General features: G+C 35.1%; 1 protein-coding gene and 1 pseudogene across 7 annotated transcripts in view; both read right to left on the reverse strand.

Annotated features, from left to right (window-relative positions):
- SLC25A21 (solute carrier family 25 member 21) overlaps positions 1-26,249 on the reverse strand; it is a 918,698-nt gene that overhangs the window by 283,940 nt on the left and 608,509 nt on the right. The window lies entirely within an intron of this gene.
- On the reverse strand, positions 586-6,554 carry LOC141506543 (hsp90 co-chaperone Cdc37-like; annotated as a pseudogene).

Here is a 26,249-nt window from a genome sequence, read left to right on the forward strand (position 1 = left end):
AATAGATTTTTTCCTATTGCTTATATTGTTATTGACTGGAAGAATGTCTCACTCTGATCCTTTGTTGGCTATACGACTTAAGAATTCAATATGAGGCATTATTTTAAAGTTGTGTGGAGGGAATGTTGTGAAAACTTGGCTAATTGCTTCTGTACGCACTCACTATCATGTCTCCTTCCTGGGGTGGGGGGGGAGGTCCCAAGTCTATATTTATGGCTAAGGCCAGAGTTACGATTAGTATCTCTAAATCTAGAATCCAGAAAACTATTCAAATATCTGGGAGGTGGTGCTTGGCAGGGAATGGGGGGAGGGAGAGGGGAGATTGAAAGAAAGGAGAAAAGAAGGAAGAGTGAGCAGGTTCCCTCTTAAGTAAAGTAAGAAAATGAGTAAATAAGACAAATAGTTAAAGAGTTTCTACTTTTTAAATTGTAAATGTCAATAAAGCAGTCTAACGTTTCCTTCCATAGCCAGATATTCAGATAACTGAGGACTCTTCTATTATCCAATGAACTTTTTTGATCAAGAGAGTTATCATCTAATTAGATTTTCTTTAGTATCTAATTAGAAAAGAAGCAATACCTTCATTTGATCACATGCCTTCAACCTCCTGCTGTGCATACCTAATCTCCAGACTAAGGTTGTGAGGGGCTGAAAGGACAAGACTTTGTCTAGCATTACTAAAACTATATTGAATAGAAATGGTGATAATGGGCACTCTTGTTTCTCCCCTGATCTTACTGGAAATGGTCCTAGTTTATTACCATTACATATAATAATTGTCGATGTTTTAGTTAGCTACTATTTATTATTGTAAGGAAAAGTCCATTTATTCCTAAATTTTCTAGTGTTTTCACTAGGAATTGATGCTGTATTTTATCAAAAGTTTTTTTCAGAATCTATTGTGATACTTATATGATTTCTGTTGGTTTATTTATTGATATGTTCAATTACTGTTTTCCTAATATTGAACCATCTCTGCCTACCTTTATAAATCCTATCTAATCATGGTGCATTATTCTAGTAATAACTCGCTGTAATCTCATTGTTAAAATTTTATTTAAGTTTTTTGTATCAATATTCATTAGGGAAATTGGTTTATAATTTTTTTTTGTTTCAGTTCTTCTTGGATTAGGTATTAGCACCATTTTGGTATCATAAAAGGAATTTGGCAGAAGTCCTATTTTAAAAAAATAGTTTATGTAGAATAGGAATTAATTGTTCCTTAAATGTTTGGTAGAATTCACTTGTAAATCTATCTGGACCTGGAGACTTTTTCTTTAAGGAGTTTATTGATGTTTTCTCCAATTTCCTTTTCTGAAATGGGGTTATTTAAGCATATTATTTGCATTTCTGTTAATTTGGGCAATTTGTATTTTTTGTAAATATTCATCCATTGCATTCAGGTTACCAATTTTATTAGCATAAAATCTGAGAAAGTAGCTCTGAATTATCTCTTTAATTTCTTCCTTATTGGTGGGTAGTTCACCCCTTTCATTTTTGATACTGGTAATTTGGTTATCTTCTTTCTTTTTTAAACAGATTAACCAAAGGTTTATCTATTTTAATGGATTTTTCATAAAACCAACACTTAGCTTGATTTATTAGATCAATTGTTTTCTTGCTTTCAATGTTTTTATTCTCTCCCTTGATTTTCAAGTTTCTAATTTGATATTTAATTGGGATCTTAATTTGTTCTTTTTCTAGGTTTTTTTAAGTTGCATACACAATTCATTGATCTGCTCTTTCTCTATTTCATTCATATAAGCATTTAGAAGCATAAAGGTTCCCCTTAAAATTGCCTTAGCTGCATCCCATAAATTTTAGTTTGATATATTATTATCATTTTCTTGGATTTAATTATTGTTTATTTCTATGATTTGTTGTTTGATCCACTCATTATTTAAAATTAAGTTATTTAGTTTCCAATTAGTTTTTGGTTTCTCTTTCCATGATCCTTTATTATATGTAATTTTTATTGCATCATGATCTGAGAAGTATGGTTTTTATTATGTCTGCTTTTTTTGCATTTGATTATAAGGTCTTTTTTAGTACATGGTCAATTTTGGTATAGTTGCCATGTAATGCTGAGAAAAAAAGGTATATTCTTTTCTATCCTCATTTAGTTTTCTCTAGAGGTGAATGAATCATATATAAGTTCTTTTCACCTTATTTATCTTGTGGTTAGATTTATCTACTTCTGAGAAAGGGAGGTTGAAGCCCTCATTATTAAAGTTTTGCTGTCTATGTCTACTTGTAATTCACTCAATTTCTCCTCTAGAAATCTGGATGCTATACCACTAGGTGCATACATGTTTAATATTGATATAGCTTCATTACTTATGATGCCTTTTTAGGAGATGTAGTTTCCTTTTTTATTCCTTTTAATGAGATCTATTTTTGTTTTTGCTTTATCTGAGACCAGGATTGCTAGCCTTGATTTTTTTTTATTTCAGTTGAAGCATAGTATATTTTGTTCTACTGTTTTACATTTTCCCTGTGTGTATCTCTGTTTCCAATGCATTTCTTGTAAACAGCATATTGTAGGATTCTGGTTTTTAAACCATCTCCTTCCATTTTATAGGACAGTTCATCCCATTCACATTTTCAGTTAAGATTACTAATTCTGATGTATACCATGGAAACAGTATAAAGATCAACAGACTGCCTTCTGGGGCAGGAATAAGGAGGAGGAAATCAAGATTAGGGGGAAAATTGTAAAATTCAAAGTAAGTAAAATCTTTCTTTTATTTAAAAATAATAAATAATTAAATTCCTTCTGGCAAAAAAGATTACTAATTCTGTATTTCCTTCCATGCTATCTTTCCCTATTTATATTTTTCTCTTTCTTTTCCTCTTATTCCTCCTCAATAAAGTTTTATTCCCTTTTCCCTTTAATTTTTATTTTAAAATTAACTTTCAGCTTATTTTCACTTATACCTTCACCTTTCCTTTTATCAGTCCCTTCTTCCCTTGCCTTTCCTTTCCCCCAACCCCTCCTTCCTTGTAGAGTAGGATAGATTTTTAAACTCATGTGGGAATATATCTTATTCCCTCCGTAAGCCAAATCTATTGAATACAATATACTCAGTGTTCACATCCTCCCTTTTTTTCCTCTAAAATTGTAAATCTTTGTGCCTCTTCACTTGGTGTTATTTATCGCTCAAGTACTATTAATCAGGTATCAAGTCCAATCACTTCAATTATAGTCCACCTTTAGTTATCTTAGAAGAAGTAAATCTTTCAAGAGTTAAAAGTGTTAAATCTTCCCTTTTAGGGTTGTATACAATTTCATAGTTTTGACAAATATTTGTTTTGTTTTGTCCTTCCCCTTTTCATTTACTGCTTTATGCATCTTTTGAGTCTTGGATTTGGCGATTGACTTCTCTGGTCAGTTCTGGTCATTTTGTCAGGAAATTTTGGAAGCCACATTTCCTCTGACAGTTATATGCTGAATTTTGCAGGGCAGTAAATTTTTGGTTGTAATTCCAGGTCCTTTGCTCTCCAATATATGATATTCCAGTCCTCTGTTCCTTCAGTGTTGAGGTTCATGAGTCCTGTGTGAATTTTATTTTGTTTCCTTTGTATTTAATTTTTTTTCTTTTTTGCTGCTTGCAGAAATTTCTCCTTTATGTGAGAGTTCTGAAATTTGGAATCTTTCTAGAAGGGTTCTGTATTCTTTCAATAGCTATATTGTCTTCTTGTTCTAGCAGATTTGGACAATTTCCCCTTTTAATTTCCTGCATGATGGTTCTCTGGTTCTTTTTTTTGATTTAAACTTTCTAGTAGTCTGATGATTCATAAATTATCTCTTCTAGATCTATTTTCCAGGCCATTTGTTTTTCCTAAAAGGTACTTTACATTTTCTTCATTTTTTCCCAGTCTTTTTATTTTGTTTGATGGAAGTTTGTAGTCCTCTAGATGCATTGGTTTCTATCTGTTCAATTCTAGTTTTTAGGGTTTTATTTTCTTCAATTAGCTTTTAAGTTTCCTTTTCCAATTCTTTATTTTTATTTTTAATGGAGTTGATTTCTTTGGTCAATTTTTCATAATTTTCCTGCATAATTCTCATTTCTTTTTTTCCCATTTTTCCTTCTTCCTCTCTTCTTTTAAATTCTTTTTAAGATCTTCTATGAGATTTTTGGATTTGAATCCAATTCATAGACTTTTTTGAGACTTCTTTTGAGTACTTTGTTACTGGTTTTTCCTTCTGATATGGCATTATTATCATCTTTATCTGCAAAGTGGTTTTCTACAGTGAGTACTCTTTTAGTTTTTTGCTCATATTTGTTGTTTTTTGCTCTGTTCCTGGGATATGGGGAGTATAGACCCAAGCTTTATATTCTGGAATTGGGGTCTGATCGCTGACTTGTTGTTGGTCAAGATATTGCCTATACAGCCTAGGACTTGCCTTTGCAGAGGTTTATTTCCTTCTTTATGCCCAGGTTCTCCCCATTCAGTGGTTTGTTCCCAATCCAGTCCTGTCTTTTGACCCAGTATTCCCATGGTTCAGAATTTATTTGATATTAGGACCCTCCCTACTGGTTTGCTATCTAGCTGCTGGGACCTAAGATGTTGTCAGGCTGTCAGGACCTGGAGTGCCCTGTGGCTTAAAGCCTCCTTCTGGTTTCCCCCTCCTTTGCCTAGCTATACTTTAGTTTCCCTTTGCCCTCATAGAGACAGAACTTCACTGAAAATCCCTCATAATATCTACCATTGAAATTTCACTGGATCTTCTCTTTTTCTTGGTGAGATCTTCAGCTGTAATGTCTATGTAGATGTTTAATTTATCTTTCATAGGGAAAAGCTCCAGAAGCAAGTTAGCTTCACATCACCATCTTGGGTCCACCCCAGAAGTCTCCATAACCTTCTCAATTTGCACTTTGGTTCAGCTCTTTGAAAGACTACAGCTTATCTGTGAAGTCCTTCTACATACTATTGGTTGATTGCCATGGTTTTTGTGAAGAATTTCCTGAAGCAGGCCCAGGGATCTAATTTTAGGCTGTTTGTCAACTCCAGAATGAATTGTATAGCAATTATATGTTGAGCTACTTGCTCTGTGAGGGCACATTTCTCCCCACTTCTTTGCAGATGAGATATGTGTTTTCAGTCTGGTATTTCTGGCTGTCATCCCAGTATCAAAGCATGTCAAAATGCATAATCTTCTTTTTATACTCCTCTACAAAGGTCTTATGCTTCTGTTATTTGTGCTCTTCAGGATCCTCCACTTGTCTGACTTAATATAGAACACAATTTTGTTGAACCCATCTTTGCTTGGTATGTCCATGGTCCATAATTATTTTTCTACTTCTTGAGCAGTTCATTCAGCTTTTACTCCCAACTCTTGTCTTCCTCTGCTTGGCTGCATTTGGGCTTATCCACCTCATGCTCCTTCAGTCTCCACTGACATTCGGCCACCTTCCCTTGACACTCCTTGCATCCTTTGTCAGGTTCCTCCTTCTCCTTCTGAAACTGTTCCATACCTTCCATACTCATGCCTGGTGCCACCAGCGGAAGAGGCTGGCTCTGTGTAGATGTTGAGGTGCATCTTCATTATCGACATCTCTAGGTGGTCCCACATGCTATCTATCTCACCTAGCTCCACTTCCCTGAGTCTGGCTTGGCCCCAGATTGCTCATTATGGTATATAATTGTGATGGAATACTACGGTGCTAATAGAAATGAATAGCAGAATAGTTTCAGAAAAACTTGGGAAGACTTATATGAACTCATGCAAAGAAGTAAGCAGACCCTGGAGAACATTTTACACAATAATAGCAATATTGTAAGGATAATCAACTGTGAAAAATTTAGTTACTGTGATCAAGACAATATAAAAGACAGTTCCAAAGGATTCATGATGAAAAATACTATCCATCTATAGAGAAATAAGTGATGAACTCTGCAGATTGAAGTGTACTTTTTAAACTTTATTTTTATTGTTTTATTTTTGCAACATGGAAAAATGTTTGATATGACTTCACAGGTAAAATCTAATTCAAAGTGTTTGCCTTTTCTGGGAGGGTGAAAGGAATTTGGAACTAAAAGTTTGGAAATAAAATAATTGTAAAAAATTTAGATGTAATTGGGAAATATTTAATGAAATAAATAAAATTTACTTTAAAAAAGAGTAGTCCCCAATTCCTCTGGAGATGCTAGAGTGGACCTGAACTATAAACTCCAGCTTTAGGATCTCTATTTCCCCTGAAAAGATCTTAATGTTGCTTCAGTAGTCCCAGGTTTGTAGGTAATAGAGAAATTATTTTTCCTATAGGAACAACAGAAAGATACAGAAGAGGAGCAGCCCCATAAAGCAAGTGATAAAGAGTCAGATTTTTTCTGAATGAAGTAAAGGACATTTCGGTCTGTAAGTTAGAGTTTTGAGATATTCTAGGAACATGAGTTTTTCCTACTAATAAAACTCCCTTTTAGGTTTCTACAAGTTTGTGCTTATTATCCTCCATGTTATGGCTGGGTTAGTGCATAATCAATGATGTTCTGTAGCCAATTAAAACTGGCTTACAAAAGTTCATAGTTAAATATTTAATATAAACATTTATACCTCTGAAATTGACAGACACTAAAAATAAGATTTTATTTTTATATTTTTATGTATTTTATATTTTATTTTTTGTTTGTTAATATTAACATAGTATATATTTATTTTATTCTATTGTTGATTTCTGGACATAAGAAAATTATGAATAAAATATTAATAATGTATGTTAAACTTAAATTATATCACATGCATGTTAGGAAAAGGACTGAATAACATGTTGAGAAGCCTGCAGCTTCCAAAGCCCTTTTGACTTAGGCTCTCTTCATGAGGGGTAGAGTTGACAAAACATTGGGAAAAGAGAGATTCTGGTCTTCTGATTTCTCTCTCAAATAAAGTCTTGTGCAAATGGACTTTGAACCATGGGTTACAAGTATTTATTTTATGTAAATAGGCTTCCAAAAAATCCTGGGTCATTTTGCATACTGGTATTTTTATGGAAGAGAATATTAAACAATGTTACAGCCAGTGTAAGAGGCAGAAATAGCATCAAGAATGTGGTTCCATGAACTCTGGGAGTCTCACATGGAGAAAGAGAAAGACTTTCAAAGCTGCAGAGAAGTTATTTTCTCAATATATCAGAGTTCTACTTTACTACTGATTATACAGAATTTTCCTTTGGGTATAACTTCAATTTTTATTTTCTATTTGCTTGGATTATTGGGTTTACACTATTCACAACTTGTCATGGTCTTTTATGTAATCAGCATATAGTAGTATTAGGGACTCAGCCTGGTACCCTATTCATAGTCCAGGTTTGATATTAGGAAGGAATTAGGCACACATTCTAGAGTTAAGAAAAGGAAATTTGCTTAGCTAAAGCAAAAAAAAAGGATATTCCATAAGAAAACTATCTTTAGAGTGGATCAGTACAGATCTCCTAATGGTTCTTGTCTTTTATTAGATATCCAATAGAGGTGAAATTTTTGTGTAAAGCAGTGATATATCACACAATTTCCATGATTTCTTTGAAAAGGTCGCATTGATCAATTGGTTCTGGCTTCTTAAAGCTAATCTATTTGTGATTTCTGGTGAATGACCTGGTTCCTACTTGGGTAGTTGGTTCTTGTCCTTTGTTATCAAAGAAGACAAAAATGACATCACTATCTCTGAGACAAATTACAGTGTGTTTGACCATGGCTGATCAGCCCTATATGAGCTCAGAATGCTCTACCACAGGTCAGGCACAAATAATCCATGAGAACATCTGGGGTGGGTACTCTAAACTTAAGCTGGTCTTCCTTTCTTTGAGCTGCTTCAATTCTGCCTTCCTCATAGAGTGCAGCACCCTCACTAGTGAGGGCATACCATGCTGGGTCATCTGGTGACAGTGTCTCCCATGATGCACAATCCATCCTGAAGTTCTTAAGAGAGACCTTCAGGGTGTCCCTGTATCACTTCTTCTGACCCCCTTTTGAGTGTTTGCCCTGTGTGAGTTCCCATAAATAGTCTTTTTTGCAAGCATACTTCTGGTATTCTAACAAAATGACCAGCCCATCATAGTTGCATTCTCTGTAGTAATGTTAGAATGCTAGGTAATTTAACTCGAGAAAGGACCTCAGTGTCTAGTATCTTCTCCTGCCAGATGATCTTCAGAATCTTTCTAAGACAATTTAAACGGAAGTGATTCAATTCCCTGACATGGAACTGGCAAAGTGTCCAGGTTTCACAGGCATATAGCAATGAGGTCAGCACAATGACTAGGTAGATCTTCAATTTAGTAGTTAGTCTAATACCTTTTCCCTCCCATACTTTGTTTCAGAGTTTCCCAAATGCTGAGTTAGCTCCGACAATGTGAGTGTCAACCAAGTCTGAGTTGGAAGGCATGAGGTTTGACTGTGGGATCCCTGTGCTCGTGTTTCACTCAGGCCCTAGCCTGGACTCCCCCATAAGACAGAGACAGAAGCAGATGGACTCTTACTCTGGGGCTTCCAACATGAACAAGGAACCTGATTGTTGTTGTATATTAATGACTATAGTCACCATCACAAGATGAAGTTATTCATAGTGCAAGTCAGAAGCTGAACTGTTGGGCAGAATTCAATTAAATTTGACCTTTTAAATTTTAATTTTATTTTTCCAATTATACGTAAAGATAGTTTTAAAATATTCATTTTTTGGTTACCAGAGTGGGCAGTTGTTTGTGTCAGTGCAACACAGGCTGCTCAGTTCTGTACCAACTGTGACCTCAGTTTAACTGACAAGGTAAGAGAACTTGTCCAAAATATTCAAAACTTCTCCATTTGCTGAAGTCAATGGTTCCATAAATGAATGGGGTGATGTTGGCTGATGGAGCACCTGTTTCCTTGATGTTAATTGTTAGATCAAAATTAGCACAAGCAGCAGACAATTGATCCATACTTTATTGCATCTCAGCTTCAGAGGCTGCATTGAGTGCACAATCATCTGTAAACAAATCTCTGCACCAACACTCCCTCCACTTTTTTCTTGACTTGTAACCTTTTCAAATTGAGCAATTTTCCATCAGTGTAGTAGCTAACCATGAGGCTGTCTTCATCCTCAGTAAAGGTGTTTGATAACATAGCTGTAAAAGCATGCTAAAAAAGCATGGGAGCAAGGACATATCTTTATTTCACTCCATGGGTAACAAGGACATCAAAAATATCATCCACTATCTAGAACTCGAGCATGCATGCCTTCATGAAATTGATATACACAATACTGATGAACTTCTCCAGGCAACTAAATTCTGACATAATTTTCCATAAACCCTCACAAGTGATGGTATCAAAGATCTACAAATGTTGTATACAGATCTTTGTTGTGTTCCTGGAATTTTCCTGGAATTGACAAGTAGCAAAAACCATGTCTACTGGTGGGCCAGTTAGCTCATTTGATTAAAGCATAATGCTAATAATGCCAAGGTCATGGGTTTAATCCCTATATAAGCCATACCATTCCTCCTCATCTCCATATGGGTATATGTCTAGTTTAGTCAAAGTCTTGGGATATCTACCACCTCTGAAGAGTCCCAACGCCTTGTTATTGAACTTTTTATTGTTTAAGTAACCAGTAATTCATTTCAATATATCCAGAGAATACTAGAAATTTGTTTCAAGGGATGCATTACACAAGACTTGGTCCCCTGGATCAATCAAGTTTCAAGGGAAGGTTTGTCACCTTTAGTGGAAAAAAAAATTATAGCCCATGTGGTAGAGGGTGGGAAAATTTGGTCCCAGGTGTCTTCTAGAAGACCTTTAAATATTTAAATCCTTTAAGGGATTTTATTGAATCATCCTTCTGATATAGGCCAAGAGAATTAATTAAAAAAACAAAATATATACAGAACAATAATAACAAAAAATAACAATATAATTCTTCCCTGAAGAAGTAAAAAAATAAGGAAAATAAAGCAAATTTAGAAATAAAGAAAAAGAAAATAAGGTAAAGAAATAAAGAATAAAAAGGAAAAAGGCACATGGAAGGGAATAAAAGTCAAATTTTCTAGATTCCTTTCTCCTTTCCCTGTTCCCATCTTGTCAGGGAAAGAGGGATCATATAGTATATGTTCACATCATCCTTCCCACACACTGACTCCTGGAGCATAAACAGTTTCTTCCTTGAATCCTAGGCTTTCCTACCTTGTGGACCCTAAGAGCCTGTAAAATAGACTGTTGTTATCACAGCAAGAGCACACATAGTTCTAATACTCTCCAGACAATAAAAGATAGTAATGCACAAAGCTACAATTAATCCATCTATACTAGTATATTAATCTTATTGGTCAGATGAATAATTTACAAAGTATTCATTGTCATGTCAAGTTTTAATAACATTATGTATCTATTTTACATCTATTATTTCATCTTTAAAAGAATGTGCTTCCTAACACTGAAAATGACCACTTTTCTCAAGGTTAACCAATTAAAAAGAACCAATGTATCACTTATTTGTTATTTATCATGGTCTAGAGAACTAGACCATGATCTTCTTTAACAAACTTAATACAAGCAACCAAATGTTAACAATTTATCTAGTCCATGTATATGTGCAAATCAGAGAACCCAGAAAGCAAGATCACATAAAACTGTGAAGTACATAACAAGTGTAAGGAATAGACAAAGTTGATCCTGAAATATGATACCTCTACCACACTATAATCTCCATTTTATTTTACCTAATGAGGCAGGAGTGAAAACAGTTGACCTGATCAAATTCAGATGGAAGCCCTAGAGGAGAAAGACCCCTGCTAGCACTCCTGCCCAGACACCCTTTGTTACTTCCAAGTGAGCTGAGACCAGGTTATGAACCATGTAAATGGAAGGTTTCCAGGTTAATGAAAACCTGTAGCACAATTTGAAATCCTGGACACAGAATTGTTTTGCCTAATGCAAAGCAACCTTCAGTAGTTCAGTAATAAAGTTTAATGAATGCTGGTGAGTTTGAATCTTGAGAATGAGAGATTATTGAAAGGCTAATAGTTTCCTTCCTTTCTAGTTGAGATTCGAGCAAAGGGAAAAGAAGAAGAAAGGAAGAGGGAAGGGAAGAAATAAAAAAGAAGGAAGGGAAAGGTGAAGGGAAAGGAAAAGGAAAAGGAAGGGAAATGAAACATAAACTAATTCACTTATACATGAAATGTAATATTCTTTATGACAAAATTCAAAGGGAAATCTTTCTCTTAATAAATATTCCTCATGAGTTAATATTTGGGTTGCATGTCATTAGTTAGCTAAAAACAACTTTCAATACCACATGGAAATCAGTGTTTTATAATCCTGTTTTTTAACAAGATACGATTTTATTTAAAAAAGGAAATTTTAATGAGGAAAATCCTTTAAGCAATTTTAGGCAACTTATCAGTTTAAAGATTTGCCTAGAGTACTACATATTTAAATAACATCATTAGAATCACAAAGCAGGGAGGTGTTAGAAGTGAAACTTGGAGCTTGTTCTTCCTGATTCTGAAGTCAGTCCACTGTGTCATGTTACTTTCTATGACTGTTATGCAACATAAAGATCACTTGCTAAGAGATTTCTCCATCCTAATGGAAGGCAAGAAGGGATGATTCACTATTTCTTAGAAATATCAAGCATAAATTCATCTAAGATAATGAATTTAAGTCAACCACAAATAGATTGTATATGCTTTTCCAAAATAACAGTTCCAAGACTATGTGGGGGGGGGGGGTGAAGTAACTAGACATACTGCTGTTTTGCAGCATTTTAGACACTTGAAGAGATCCATGATTTCATTTTATATGGGTAATTAATACCTCCAACTTTTATTGACATGAGATACCTTGGTAAAAGCAAAAGCTATTTTAAAAAATCATCAACTGATGGCCAGTCTTTTAACTAGCATGCTCTTCAGATGACAGTCAATCTCAAAGTCATATTTTTGCTTCATAGATTTGCCTAAGTCTGAATTCTATTAATTCAAGATTAAAAAACAAAAAGAAAATTAGAGCATGCAGAGTGAATGAAGAGTTATAAAGGTGCTAGGGAAAGTAAAACTTTACCCTTTGGCCATGCAGAATTTAATAGAAGTCCAATTAACTCACAATTATAAGAGGGACTAAAAGAAAGATAGAACCAGAGCAGACAAATACCATTTAGTTACTACTTCTGACTGTGTGGGGTGATAAGGGGGCTGGGGAAATTGTAGTCTTCTTTTTCAAAAGACTTCAACTTCATAGCTGTTTCTCAGATGAGACAAAGAGAGAACATGGGCATAGAAATCAGGTAGGGCTCAGTTCTTAAATATCCCTTGTAAAGAACAAGATAGATAGAGTAACACAGGAGTTGGAGTTGGTAGACAGATAATCTGGGGTTTTTTTACTTCCAAATTGCAGGTGAAAGAAAGATCTTGGCTGCATGTCAATCTGTTCAGATTAGTCAGTAAAAAGACTTAGGGACAAAGTCACAGGTCAAAACAGGAAGATTTCCCCAAAAAAATGTTACCTCCATCATTATAGAAGGTGGGGCAAGAAGTATGCTAAGAGAGAGGAAAATATTGTTGCCTTGGCCTATATCCATAAACACTGAAGAGAGAAATGCATTTGGCCAAAGATGTACTTCCTTCTGCCTCTCTATTATCTCTCTCAACACACATAGTAGGAAAGAGACTTAGTTCCTGGACAAATTCAAGATTAAATTATTGCTAATTTCACCTTCATGTCTTAGTGGATGATTCTGGTCCCTTGTCAAAGTCTAACCCAGACTCAGAGGTTTATGGGATGATATGGACTGAGGATTTGCCAAATACTTTTTGGGACTACTCACCCATCTTTTGTGTCTACCTTTCATTCCACTCTCATCTGAAGCTCCAAGATTGTATAACCCAAATTGTCTCAGCAGATAGAATAAACTAGACTGAGGGTAACCGATAGTCAATGAATTACAGGGTATCTTTTCCAAGCATTTGAAAACATCTCCTCAGGGAAGTGGCATGATAAAAAATGTTCCAATAGCCAAGAAGGCAGCAGAGGTAAGCACCTTGGAGTGCTTAGAGCTTAGTCAGACATGAAAAATGCCAAGAACATCCACTTTATCATAGGCCATCACCAGTCATCCTGACTATCTTTTAGCTACTGGAGTGGTTGATGACTATGTAACTCTGCCTTACATAATTCAATTCACCCCATGATGTCACTTGGCTCTCTTCAAAAAGAAAAACATACCATAATTGAGGTTTACCTTTACTATCATAAGCATAATCTGGGACCTTTCCTGCTTCAGAACATATATAGAGGGAAGGAGAGACAGATGAATAAAGAAAATATTGGACTATTTTTTCTCTTTTGTTCCCTATTCCAAAACTCACTGAACCAGCTTCTGATACTGATATTTCATCTCACATCTCCATTTTATTACATTAGCTACTATCTCTAAAACCTATAATGTGTTCCCATCTTCTCAGTTTATGAGTCATATTTTACAGGAATTCATTCTGGATCGATCTAGTTGTTAATGCTCTTTCTTCATTAAGTAATCATGTATATATTTATCTCCTTACAAACTCTCCAACCTCTCCAATACAATCTAAGTACTTTGAGGAGCTTATTTTTCATCTAGTCAATATGCTTTGCACAAAATTGGATTTAACAAATGTCTGTTGAGTTGGTTTAGACATCAATGAATGGTCTTCAAGACTAATCTACTCTACTCCTTTTCTCTCGTTCCCCTCCGTCATCCAAGGATATCATATGCCAGTATTCTAGGATTCTACCACTTTATCTTCATGGTATAGTTGAAAGAGCTCTTGTTCTGAAGTCAGAGAGCTGTGTGACTTTGGGACATGAACCTTAGTTTCTTCATGTATAAAATGACAGCACTGGACCTAGACAGTCTCTAATGTCCCTTTCCATGTATATCTAAGTTCCTTTGGTCCTATGTAGAAACCTTTCCTGAATCTTCTCCTACTACCTAAAGGAAAAATTCTTTAGACAGAGAAGTAGGGAAATTTTTTGTTTGAAGGACCATTTGGATATATTTATAACATCACTTATGCACTACATTTGGTCAAACATTTAATTAATTCACCACTATAAAGTTACTAGATTTATTGAATTTTGAGTCCCACATACAGTTGCCTTGGCAACACCAGATCAATAGGACCTGTAGCCTGGAGGCTCCCTGCTCCTGATTTAGATACTCATTAAAATGTAGAAGATATTTGGATCATGTGATCAACAAGATGAAAAGACTAGATATTTTCTCTGATCTTCATAATCTCCCAAACCTCTTCAAAATAGGAAATTTGTTTAAGAGAAAGAAAAGGAGTTTCAAAAGGTAATTGAAGAAACCTCTCTAAAAAAAATGCGGTCTGTGGGAACTAATGACTTCATCAGACAGTAAGAGCCTGTTAAACAAATCCAAAAAATAGAAAAAATAGAAGAAAATGTAAAATACTTCATTAGCAAAACCACTGACCTCAAGAATAGATCGAGAAGGGACAACCTGAGAATTATTGGCCTTCGTGAAAACATTGAAGAGAAAAAAAAGCCTGGACTTAATATTACAGGATCTAGTGATGGAAAATTGCCCTGATATCATGGAACCAGAGAGCAAAATAGTTGTTGAAAGAATACATCGATCCCCTCCGGAAAGAGATTATAAAATGTAAACAGCAAGGAATGTTGTGGCCAAATTCAAGAACTATCAGATAAAAGAGAAAATCCTGCAAGCAGCCAGAAAGAAACAAATTAAATACCAAGGAGCCACAGTAAGGATTACACAGGACCTGGTTGCTTCAACATTATGAGACTGAAAGACCTGGAACAAGATATTCTGAAGAGCAAAGGAGCTTGGAATGCTGCCAAAAAATCTGCTTTCTGGCAAAACTGAGCCTTTTTTTCAGGGAAAAAGATGGACATTTAACAAAATGGAAGAATTCCAAAAATTCCTGATGAAAAGACCAAAGCTAAATAGAAAATTTGGACATTAAACAGGAGGTTCAAGAGATACATGAAAAGATAAAAATAGGGGGAAGGGTAAAGAAAAAAAACTGCTATCCAATAAGATGAAACTGGCTAAATCCCAGCACGGGAAAAACATTCTCATAACTGTTGAGAATTGTAATTCTAGAAGAGAAAATATACCTCATCAGAAGTGATGAACACTCATGACTTATTCATGAGACTGTCATCCAATAGGATGGAACTGTCTATAACTCTACTTGGGAAAAAGAACTCTCAAGACCTATAACTCTATTAGATAGAATACACTTAGCTAGAAATGATGGATACATGGAATTTTCTATGAATCAGATAAATGATTTAAAAACACCTCCTCCATAAAAAGGGGGATGGGAAGGAGATGGGAGGAGGGAGGTGATTGAATGGGGTAAATCTCATTACATTAAGAGGTACAAAAGACTGACGGTAATGCAGGAGAAGAAGAGAGGAGATCAGAAACACCTGAATATTCCTCTCATCAGACTTGGTTGAAGTTAACTTATGCATATACTTAGTTAATTTAAAAAACATCTTACCTTTCAAGTATTAAAAGGCGAAAGGGGAAGAGGGAATGGAGAAATGGAGGGGGAGAAAAAAGGGAATTAACAGAAGGAAGGGAAGGGAAAGGGGAAAGAAAGGGGAGGGGGAGGATGTAGGATGGCAAACACACTGAAGGGTGTGGTATTCAGAAAGAAAATACTAGGGAATAAGGATAAGGGGGGGGATACAAACAAAGGGAACATAGCATGGAGGACAAAAAAGAATTAGCAATTATAAATTTGAATGTGAATGGCATGAACTCCCCCTTAAAATGTAAGCAAATAGCAGAGTGGATTAAAAACCAGAATCCTACAATATGCTGCTTAAAAGAAACTCATTTGAAGCAGAGAGATGCATATAGAGTAGAGGTAAAAGGATGGAGCAAAATATAGTTTGCTTCAGCTGAAGTGAAAAAAAGCAGGAGGAGTAATCCTTATCTCAGACAAAGCAGCTACAAAAATAGATAGCATTAAAATTTTCTATATACCTCTGGTCTTTTCATTAAAACATAAGGAAGGGAACCATATCCTTCTAAAGGGAACCATAGACAATAAAGTGATTTAAATATTTAATATATATGCATCCAATGGGATAGCATCCAAATTCTTAGAGGAGAAGCTGAAAGAACTACAGGAAGACATAGATAGCAAAACTCTTCTAGTGGGAGACCTTAACCTCCCGCTCTCAGATCTAGACAAATCAATTCATAAAATAAACAAGAAAGAAGTTAAGGAGGCAAAGCGATTATTAGAAAAACTAGGTATGATAGAATTATGGAGGAAATTGAATGGGGATAGAAAGGGATATAATTTTTTCTCTGTCATATGCAATATTGGGCCAGGGAGATATAGACCCAGAACTAATTGGAAACTGAATAACCTCATTTTAAAGAATGAGTGGATCAAAAAACAAATTATAGAAAGAATTAATTTATTTTTATCCTAGATAATGACAACAATGAAACAACATACCAAAACCTACGGGATTCATTCCAAACAGATGTCAGGGAATATATTATATCTTTGAATACCTACATGAATATATTAGAGAAAGAAGAAATCAATGAACTAAATATAAAAGTAAAAATAAGAGAAAGAATAAATTAAAAATCCCCAACTAATGGGGTGGCTAGATGGTGCAGTGGATAGAGCACTGGCCCTGGATTTGGGACTACCTGAGTTCAAATCTGGCCTCAGACACTTAATTACCTAGCTGTATGTCCTTGGCCAAGCCACTTTACCACATTGCCTAGCAAAAACTAAAAAAAAAATCCCCAATTTAATACCAAATTAGAAATTCTAAAAATTGAAGTAGAAATTAATAAAATTGAAAGCAAAAGAACTATTGAATTAATAAATAAAACCAAAGTTTATTTCATGAAAAAACCAATAAAATTGATATGCCTCTGCTCAATTTGATTAAAAAAAGAAAGAAAAAAACTGAATTGCTAGTATCATAAATGAAAAAGGTGGACTCACCACCAATGAGGAGGAAATTAAAATAAAAATTTGGAATTATTTTGCCCAAATCTATGCCAATAAATTTGACAATCTAAGGGAAAATAAGCCATCATTGAACTCCCAAAGAAAAAATCTCCAGAGCCTGATGGATTCACCATACATTTAAGGAACAATTGGTTCCAATTCTTTATAAACACTTTAGAAAATAGGGGAAGACAGAACTCTGCCTTACTTTCTATGAAACCAATATGATGCTGATAATTAAATCAGGAAGAGTAAAACAGAGAAAGAAAATTAGAGAACTACCCCCATGATGAATACAGATGCAAAAATCTTAAATCAAATCTTAGGACTTCCGACCAAGATGGCAGAGAGAAGACAGGCAGAGTTCCAAAGTCTCCTGATCTCTTCCCCATCTATCACATGAAAAAACCTCTTAAAAGAAATCCTATCCAGAAAACCCAGAAATAAAAGCCAGGAGAAAGAACATCTAGGTCAGGATTTGTCTCCCGCAGCAGCCATGGACTGATCTGGGTGGGTGAGTCTTGGCTCAGAGGGATGATCATAACCGGATCAGCCAGATTAACAGCTGAATTGGAACTGGGAGTCTGAGGGCCTGAGAGCCGGACCTGCTGGATCAGCGGTGGGGCTGGATGAAAGGGGCTTGGGTCCGCTGGGAAGCAGAGGCGCTGGTGTTGGTGCTGTCCCCCTGGAGGTTGGGGAAGGGGCTGCGGGGAGAAGTCTGGTGCAGGAGAGCTGCGGACACCATCTCTGGGCTCCTTAGGTCTGAGAAGAAAAGCCTGGACTTAATATTACAGGATCTAGTGACGGAAAACGTCCCTGATATCATGGAATGGGAGGGCAAAGTAGTTATTGAAAGAGTACATCAATCCCCACCAGAAAAAGATCCTAAAATGAAAACACCAAGGAATGTTGTGGCCAAACTCCATAACTATCAGATAAAAGAGAAAATCCTGCAAGCAGCCAGAAAGAAACAATTTAAATATCAAGGAGCCACAGTAAGGATCACGCAGAACATGGCTGCATCAACTTTAAGGGATCAAAGGACCTGGAACAAGAAATTTTGGAGAGCACAGGAGCTTGGAATGCAGCCAAGAATCTACTTTCCTGAAAAGCTGAGCCTTCTCTTCCAGGGAAAAAGATGGACATTTAAAGAAATGGAAGAATTTCAAAAATTTCCGATGAAAAGACCAGAGCTAAACAGAAAATTTGAACATCAAACAGGCGGTTCAAGAGACACATGAAAAGGTAAAAAAAAAAAATAGGGGGAGGGCTGTAAAAGGAAAAAAAATGCAATCCAGTAAGTTGAAACTGGCTATATCCCAGCATGGGGGTTACAAAAAAAAAGATTCTCATAAACCTTGAGTAATGTAACTCTAACAGAGAGAATACAACTACCTGGAAATGATGGGCATTCATGACCTATCCATGAGACTACTATCTAATGGGATGCAACTAGCTTTAACCCCACTTGAGAGAAAGACTCTAATAACTCTCAGGAATTTGGACTCTATTCTATAGAATATACAGAACGAGAAGGGACAGACACTCAGAATTTTATCTGACTTAGATAGATGGATCTAAAAAAACCCCACTACTACTGCCCTTAAAAGGGGGACAGAAAACAGATGGGAGGAGAGAGGGGATTGAATGGGGTAAATCTCATTACACTAAGAGGTACAAAAAAACCTATGGTAATAGTGGGGAAGAAGGGAGAGGAGGAGAAACACCTGAATCTTCTTCTCATCAGACTTGGCTTAAAGTCAACCTACACAAACTCAATTAACTTATAAAACATCTAACCTTTTAAGTATTAAAAGGGGAAAAGGGGAAAAGGGGAGGGGGGGATGGAGAAAGGGAAGGGGAGTGGGGGAAATAAGGGGAAATAAGAAAAGGAAGGGAAGGGAAAACTGAAAAAGGGAAAGGGGAAAGAAAGGGGAGGGAGTGATATAGGAGGGCAAACACACTGAAGGGGGTGGTTTTCAAAAACAAAAGACTGAGGAATATGGATAAAAGGGGGGGAAAGGGGGAAAAATACAAACAGAGGGAAGATAGCACAGAGGGTAATAAAGAATTAGTAATCAAAACCTTGAATGTGAATGGGATGAACTCTCCCTTAAAACATAAGCAAATAGCAGAGTGGATTAAAAAACAGAATCCTACAACATGCTGCTTACAAGAAACTCATCTGAAGCAGAGAGATACATATAGAGTAAAGGTAAAAGGTTGGAGCAAAATATATTTTTGCTTCAGCTGAAGTAAAAAAAGCAGGGGTAGCAATCCTTATCTCAGACAAAGCAGCAGAAAAATAGATACCTTTAAAAGAGATAAGGAAGGAAACTTTTTCCTCCTAAAAGGTACCATAGACAATAAAGTCATTTCAATATTGAATATATATACACTCAGAGGGACAGCACCCAAATTCTTAGAAGAGAAGCTGAAAGAATTAAAGGAAGACATAGACAGCAAAACTCTACTAGTGGGAGACCTCAACCTCCTGGTATCAGATCTAGATAAACCAAATCATAAAACAAACAAGAAAGAAATTAGGGAGGTAAATAGATTGTTAGAAAAATTAGATATGCTATATTTATGGAGGAAAGTGAATGGGGACAGAAAGGAATATGCCTTTTTCTCCACAGTACATGGAACCTATACAAAAATTGACCATGAAATAGGACATAAAAAACTAATGATCAACTGCAGAAAGGCAGAAATAGTGAATACATCTTTCTCAGATCACAATGCAATAAAAGTCATATGCAATACTGAGCCAAGGAGATATAGACCCAAAACAAATTGGAAACTGAATAACCTCATTTTAAAAAATGAGTGGACCAAAAAACAAATTATAGAAAGAATTAACCATTTTATCCTAGATAATGATAATGATGAACAACATACCAAAACCTATGGGATTCATTCAAAGAAACTCTCAGGGGATATATTATAGCTCTATATGCTTATATGAATAAATTGGAGAAAGAGGAAATCAATGAACTAAACATGCAACTAAAAAAATTAGAGAAAGAACAAATCAAAAATCTCCAATTAAGTACCAAATTAGAAATTCTAAAAATTAGGGGAGAAATTAATAAAATTGAAAGCAAAAAACTATTGAATTAATAAATAAAACCAAAAGTTGGTATTATGAAAAAATCAATAAAATTGATAAACCTCTGGTCAATCTGTTTAAAAAAAAGAAAGAAGAAAACCAAATTGCTAGTATCATAAATGAAAAAAGGTGAACTCACCACAAATGAGGAGGAAATTAAAGTAATAATTTGAAATTATTTTGCCCAACTCTATGCCAATAAATTTGATAATCTAAGTGAAATGGATGAATATTTACAAAAATATAAGTTGCCCAGGTTAAATGAAGAAGAGATTAAATACCTAAACAACCCTATCTCAGAAAAAAGAAATTCAACAAGCCATTATTGAACTTGCTAAAAAAAATCTCCAGGGCCTGATGGATGCACAAGTGAATTATACCAAACATTTAAGAAACAATTGGTTGCAATCCTATATAAACTCTTTGGAAACATAGGGAAAGATGTAACTCTGCCTAACTCTTTCTATGAAACCAATATGGCACTGTTGCCTAAACCATGAAGAGTTAAAACAGAGAAAGAAAATTATAGACCTATCTCCCTGATGAATATAGATGCAAAAATCCTAAATAACATCTTAGCAGAACAATTACAACAAGTCATCACTAGGATAATACATTATGATCAAGTAGGCATGCAAGGTTGGTTCAATATTAGGAAAACTTTTAGTATACTCATTTATATCAACAACAAACCTATCAGAAATAATACGATCATATCAATGGATGCTGAAAAAGCTTTTAACAAAATACAGCATCCATTCCTATTAAAAACACTAGAGAGTGTAGGAATAAATGGACTGTTCCTTAAAATAATTAGCAATATCTATCTGAAACCATCAACAAGCATTATATTCAATGGGGAGAGGTTAGAGACATTCCCAATAAGATCAGGGGTGAAACAAGGGTGCCCATTATCACCACTACTATTCAATATTGTATTAGAAATGTTAGCAGCAGAAATTAGAAAAGAAAAAGAAATTAAAGGAATTAGAATTGGGAAAGAAGAGACACAACTCTCACTCTTTGCAGATGACATGATGGTCTACCTAGAGAATGCCAAGAAATCATCTAAAAAACTATTGGAAAAAATTAGCAATTTTAGCAAAGTTGCAGGTTATAAAATAAACCCTCATAAATCCTCAACTTTTCTATATATGTTTAGCAACAAACAGCAGGAAGAGCTAGAAAGAGAAATCCCATTCAAAGTAACCTCAGACAGTGTAAAATACTTGGGAGTCTATTTGCCAAGACAGACTCAGAATCTTTTTGAAAACAATTATAAAACACTTCTCACACAAATTAAATCAGATTTAAATAACTGGGCAAATATCAACAGCTCATGGATAGGGACAGCTAATATAATAAAAATGACAATTCTACGAAAACTAAACTATCTGTTTAGTGCCCTACCAATCAAAATTCCAAAAAATTACTTTAATGAGTTAGAAAAAATTGTAAGTAAATTCATATGGAGAAATAAAAAGTCAAGAATTGCCAGGAGCTTAATGAATAAAAGTGCAAAAGAAGGTGGCTTATCCCTACCTGATCTAAAATTATATTATAAAGCATCAGTCAGCAAAACTGTTTGGTATTGGCTAAGAAATAGAGTGGTGGACCAGTGGAAAAGCAGGAGATGATTATAGTAAGCTGCTGTTTGATAAACCCAAAGAGTCTGGCCATTGGGATAAAAACTCCCTCTTTGATAAAAATTGCTGGGAAAATCGGAAGTTAGTATGGAAGAAACTTAGATTAGACCAACACCTCACACCCTTTACCAAGATAAGATCCAAATGTTTACAGGACATAGACATAAAAAACAATACTATAAGCAGATTAGAATATCAAGGGCTAGTCTACCTGTCAGATCTATGGAAAGAGGAACAGTTTAGGACTAAGGAAGAGTTGGAGAACATCACCAAAAACCAATTAGATGATTTGGATTACATTAAATTAAAAAGGTTTTGCACAGCTAAAACCAATGTAACCAAGATCAAAAGAAATGTAGTAAATTGGGAATCAATCTTTACAACTAATGATTCTGGAAAAGGACTCATTTCTAAAATATACAGAGAACTCAGTCATATTTTTAAAACAAAAAGTCATTCCCCAATTGACAAATGGTCAAAGGATATGCAAAGGCAATTTACAGATGAGGAGATCAAAGTAATCTATAGCCATATGAAAAAATGCTCTAAATCATTAATTATTAGAGAAATGCAAATTAAAGCTTCTCTGAGGTACCACCTCACACCTCTCAGATTGGCCAGTATGACCAGGAAGGATAATGATCATTGTTGGAAGGGATGTGGGAAATCTGGGACACTATTGCACTGTTGGTGGAGCTGTGAACTCATCCAACCCTTCTGGAGAGCTATTTGGAACTATGCCCAAAGGGCAACAAAAATGTACATGCCCTTTGACCCAGCAATACCACTACTGGGTCTATACCCTGAAGAGATGAGGAAAAAGGGTAAAAACATTACTTGTACAAAAATATTTATAGCAGCCCTGTTTGTGGTGGCAAAAAATTGGAAATCAAGTAAATGTCCTTCAATTGGGGAGTGGATTAGCAAACTGTGTTTTATGTATGTCATGGAACACTATTGTTCTATTAGAAACCAGGAGGGACAGGATTTCAGGGAAACCTGGAGGGATTTGCATGAACTGATGCTGAGTGAGATAAGCAGAACCATAAAAACACTGTACACCCTAACAGCAACATGGGAGTGTTGTTCAACCTTGAAGGACTTGCTCATTCCATCAGTGCAACAATAGGGAACAATTTTGGGCTGTCTGCAAAGGAGAGTACCATCTGTATCCAGATAAGGAGCTGTGGAGTTTGAACAAAGTGCAAGGACTATTCCCTTTAATTTAGAAAAAAACCAGATATCTTATTGTCTGATCTTGTTACCTCTTAGATTCTCTTCTATTTAAGGATATGATTTCTCTCTCATCACACCCAACTTGGATCAAGGTATAACATGGAAACAAAGTAAAAACTGACAGAGTGTTTTCTGTGGGGGGAGGGGGGAGGGAAGCAAGATTGGGGGGGAAATGTAAAACTCAAATAATATCTTTAATAAAAATAAATTTAAATTAAAGGAAAAAAATCAAATCTTAGCAAAATGATTACAAGTTATCACTAGGATAATACATATTGACCAAATTGGGTTCATACCAGGAATGCAGGGGTGGTTCAACATGAGGAAAACTGTTAGTATAATTAATTAACCAACAACAAACCTATCAGAAATTGTATGATTATATCAATAGATGCTGAAAAGGCTTTTTGACAAAATACAGCACCCATTCCTAAAAAAAAACACTACAGAGTGTAGGAATAAATGGACTGTTGCTTAGAATCATAAGCATCATCTATCTGAAACCATCAACAAGCATTATATTCAATGGGGAGAGGTTTGAGGCATTCCCAATAAAATTGTGGGTGAAACAAGGATTCCCATTATCACCACTACTCTTCAATATTGTATTAGAAATGTTAGCTTCATCAATAAGAGAAAAAAAAGGAATTGAAGGATTTAGAATTGGGAAGGAATAGACAAAACTCTCACTCTTTGCAGATGGAATAATGGTATATCAAAAGAATCCCAAGAAATCTTTAAAAAAAACTACTGGAAACAATTAACAACTTTTGCAAAGTTGCAGGATATAAAATAAACCCTCATAAATCCTCAACTTTTCTATATATGATTAGCAAGATACAGCAGGAAGAGCTAGACAGAAAATCCCATTCAAAGTAACCTCAGACAATATAAAATACCTGGGTTTCTGTTTGCCAAGGTAGACTCAGAAACTTTTTGAAAAACAATTATAAGACACTTCTCACACAAATAATATCAGATTTAAATAACTGGGCAAACTGGTGGATAGGTCGAACTCATATAATAAAAATGACAGTTTTAACAAATCTAAACTACCTGTTTAGTGCCCCACCAAAAAAAAATTACTAAAAATTCCTTTAAGGAGTTAGAAAAAGTTGCAAGTAAATTCATATGGAAAAATAAAAAGTCAAGAATTTCCAGGGATTCAATGAAAAAAAGTACAAAACTAGGTGGTTTAGCCCTACAGATCTAAAATTATATTATAAAGCAACAGTCATCAAAATTGTCTGGTATTGGCTAAGAAATAGAGTCATGGACCAGAGGTACAGATTAGGTGCAATAGCAGGAAACAATTATAGTAATCTGCTGTTTGAGAAACACAAAGAGTCCAGCTATTGAGATTAAAAACTCTCTCTTCGATAAAACTGCTGGGAAAATTGGAAGTTAGTATGGAAGCAACTTAGATTAGATGAATACTTCACACCCTATTCCAAGATAAGATACAAATGGATACAGGTTTAGAAATAAAAATCAATACTATGGGCAAACTAGAGGATCAAGGACTAGTTTACCTGTCAGATCTATGGAAAGGTAAGCAATTTATGACTAAGGAAGAGATGGAGAATAGCACTAAAAACAAACTAGATTATTTAGATTTCATTTTAATTTACATTAAAAAGCTTTTGCACAGACAAAACCACTGTAACCCCAAGATCAAAAGAAATGTTGTAAACTAGGAAACAATCTTGACAACTAATGTTTCTGACAAAGGACTCATTTCTAAAATATACAGAGAACTGAGTCAAATTTTTTAAAAAAGCCATTCCTCATTTGAGAAATGGTCAAAGAATATGTAAAGGCAATTTATAGATGAAGAGCTAAAAGCAATATATAGTCATGTGAAAAATTGCTCTAAATCATTACTTATTAGAGAAATGCAAATTAAAGCTTCCCTGAGGTACCACCTCACACCTCTCAGACTGGCCAATATGACCAGAAATGATAATGATCATTTTTGGAAGGTTTGTGGGAAATCTGGGACACTATTACATTGTTGGTGGAGCTATGAACTCATCCAACCTTTCTGGAGAGAAATTTGGAACTACGCCCAAAGGGCAACCAAAATGTGCATACCTTTTGATCCAGCAATATCACTACTAGGTCTGTACCCTGAAGAGATGATTAAAAAGGGTAAAAACATCATTTGTACAAGAATATTCATAGCAGCCCTGTTTGTGGTGGCAAAGAATTGGAAATCAAGTAAATGTCCTTCATTTGGGGAATGGCTTAGCAAACTGTGGTTTATGTATGTCATGGAACACTATTGTTCTATTAGAAAACAGGAGGAATGGGAATTCAGGGAAGCCTGGTGGGATTTGCATGAACTGATGCTGAGTGAAATGAGTAGAACCAGAAAAACACTGTAAACCCTAACACTAATATGGGGGCGATGATCAACCTTGATGGACTCACTCATTCCATCAGTGCAACAATCATGGACAATTTGGGGCTCTCTGCAATGGAGAATAACATCTGTATCCCGAGAAAGAACTGTGGAGTTTGAACAAACACCAAGGACTATTACCTTCAATTTAGGAAAAAATTAATATCTTAATGTCTGATCTTGCTATCTCTTATACTTTATGGTTCTTCCTTAAGGATATGATTTCTCTCTCATCACATTCAATTTGGATCAATGAATACCATGGAAACAATGTAAAGACTGGTAAATTGCCTTCTGCTGGGGGTGGGGGAAGGGAGTAAGATTGGGGGAAAAATTGTAAAACTCAAAATAAAAAAATAAATAAAATCTTAAAAAATTGCAAAATTTGTAAAATTTGTAAAAATTTGTAAAAATTGTAAAACTCAAAATAAATAACATAAATAAAATATATATCTTAAAAATTAAAAAACCAAAAACAAAGAAAAGACAAGCAATTTGTACATGTACAATGTACAATCTGTACATGCTTTAGTCATGCAAAATATTTCATATTAATCATGTTGCAAAATAAAATGCATATCATAGAGGATTGACTCTGGAGTCAAGGAGACCACCATTCAAATCTAGCCTCTGACACTTGACATTTTTTAGCTGTGTAAACCTGGACAAGACATTTAACTCTGCTTCTCCAGAGAAACAAAACAAAACAAAACAAAAAAACAAAACAAAACAAAAACAAAAAACACAACAATAGCAATTACAATAAAAAAAGACATCACAAATACAAAAATAATAAACAAATGTTTTAAAAAGCATATTTCAGGGGAGGCTAGGTGGAGTAGTGGATAAAGCACTGG

Source organism: Macrotis lagotis, chromosome 1, assembly GCF_037893015.1.
Source record: "Macrotis lagotis isolate mMagLag1 chromosome 1, bilby.v1.9.chrom.fasta, whole genome shotgun sequence".
Lineage (NCBI taxonomy): Eukaryota > Metazoa > Chordata > Mammalia > Peramelemorphia > Peramelidae > Macrotis > Macrotis lagotis.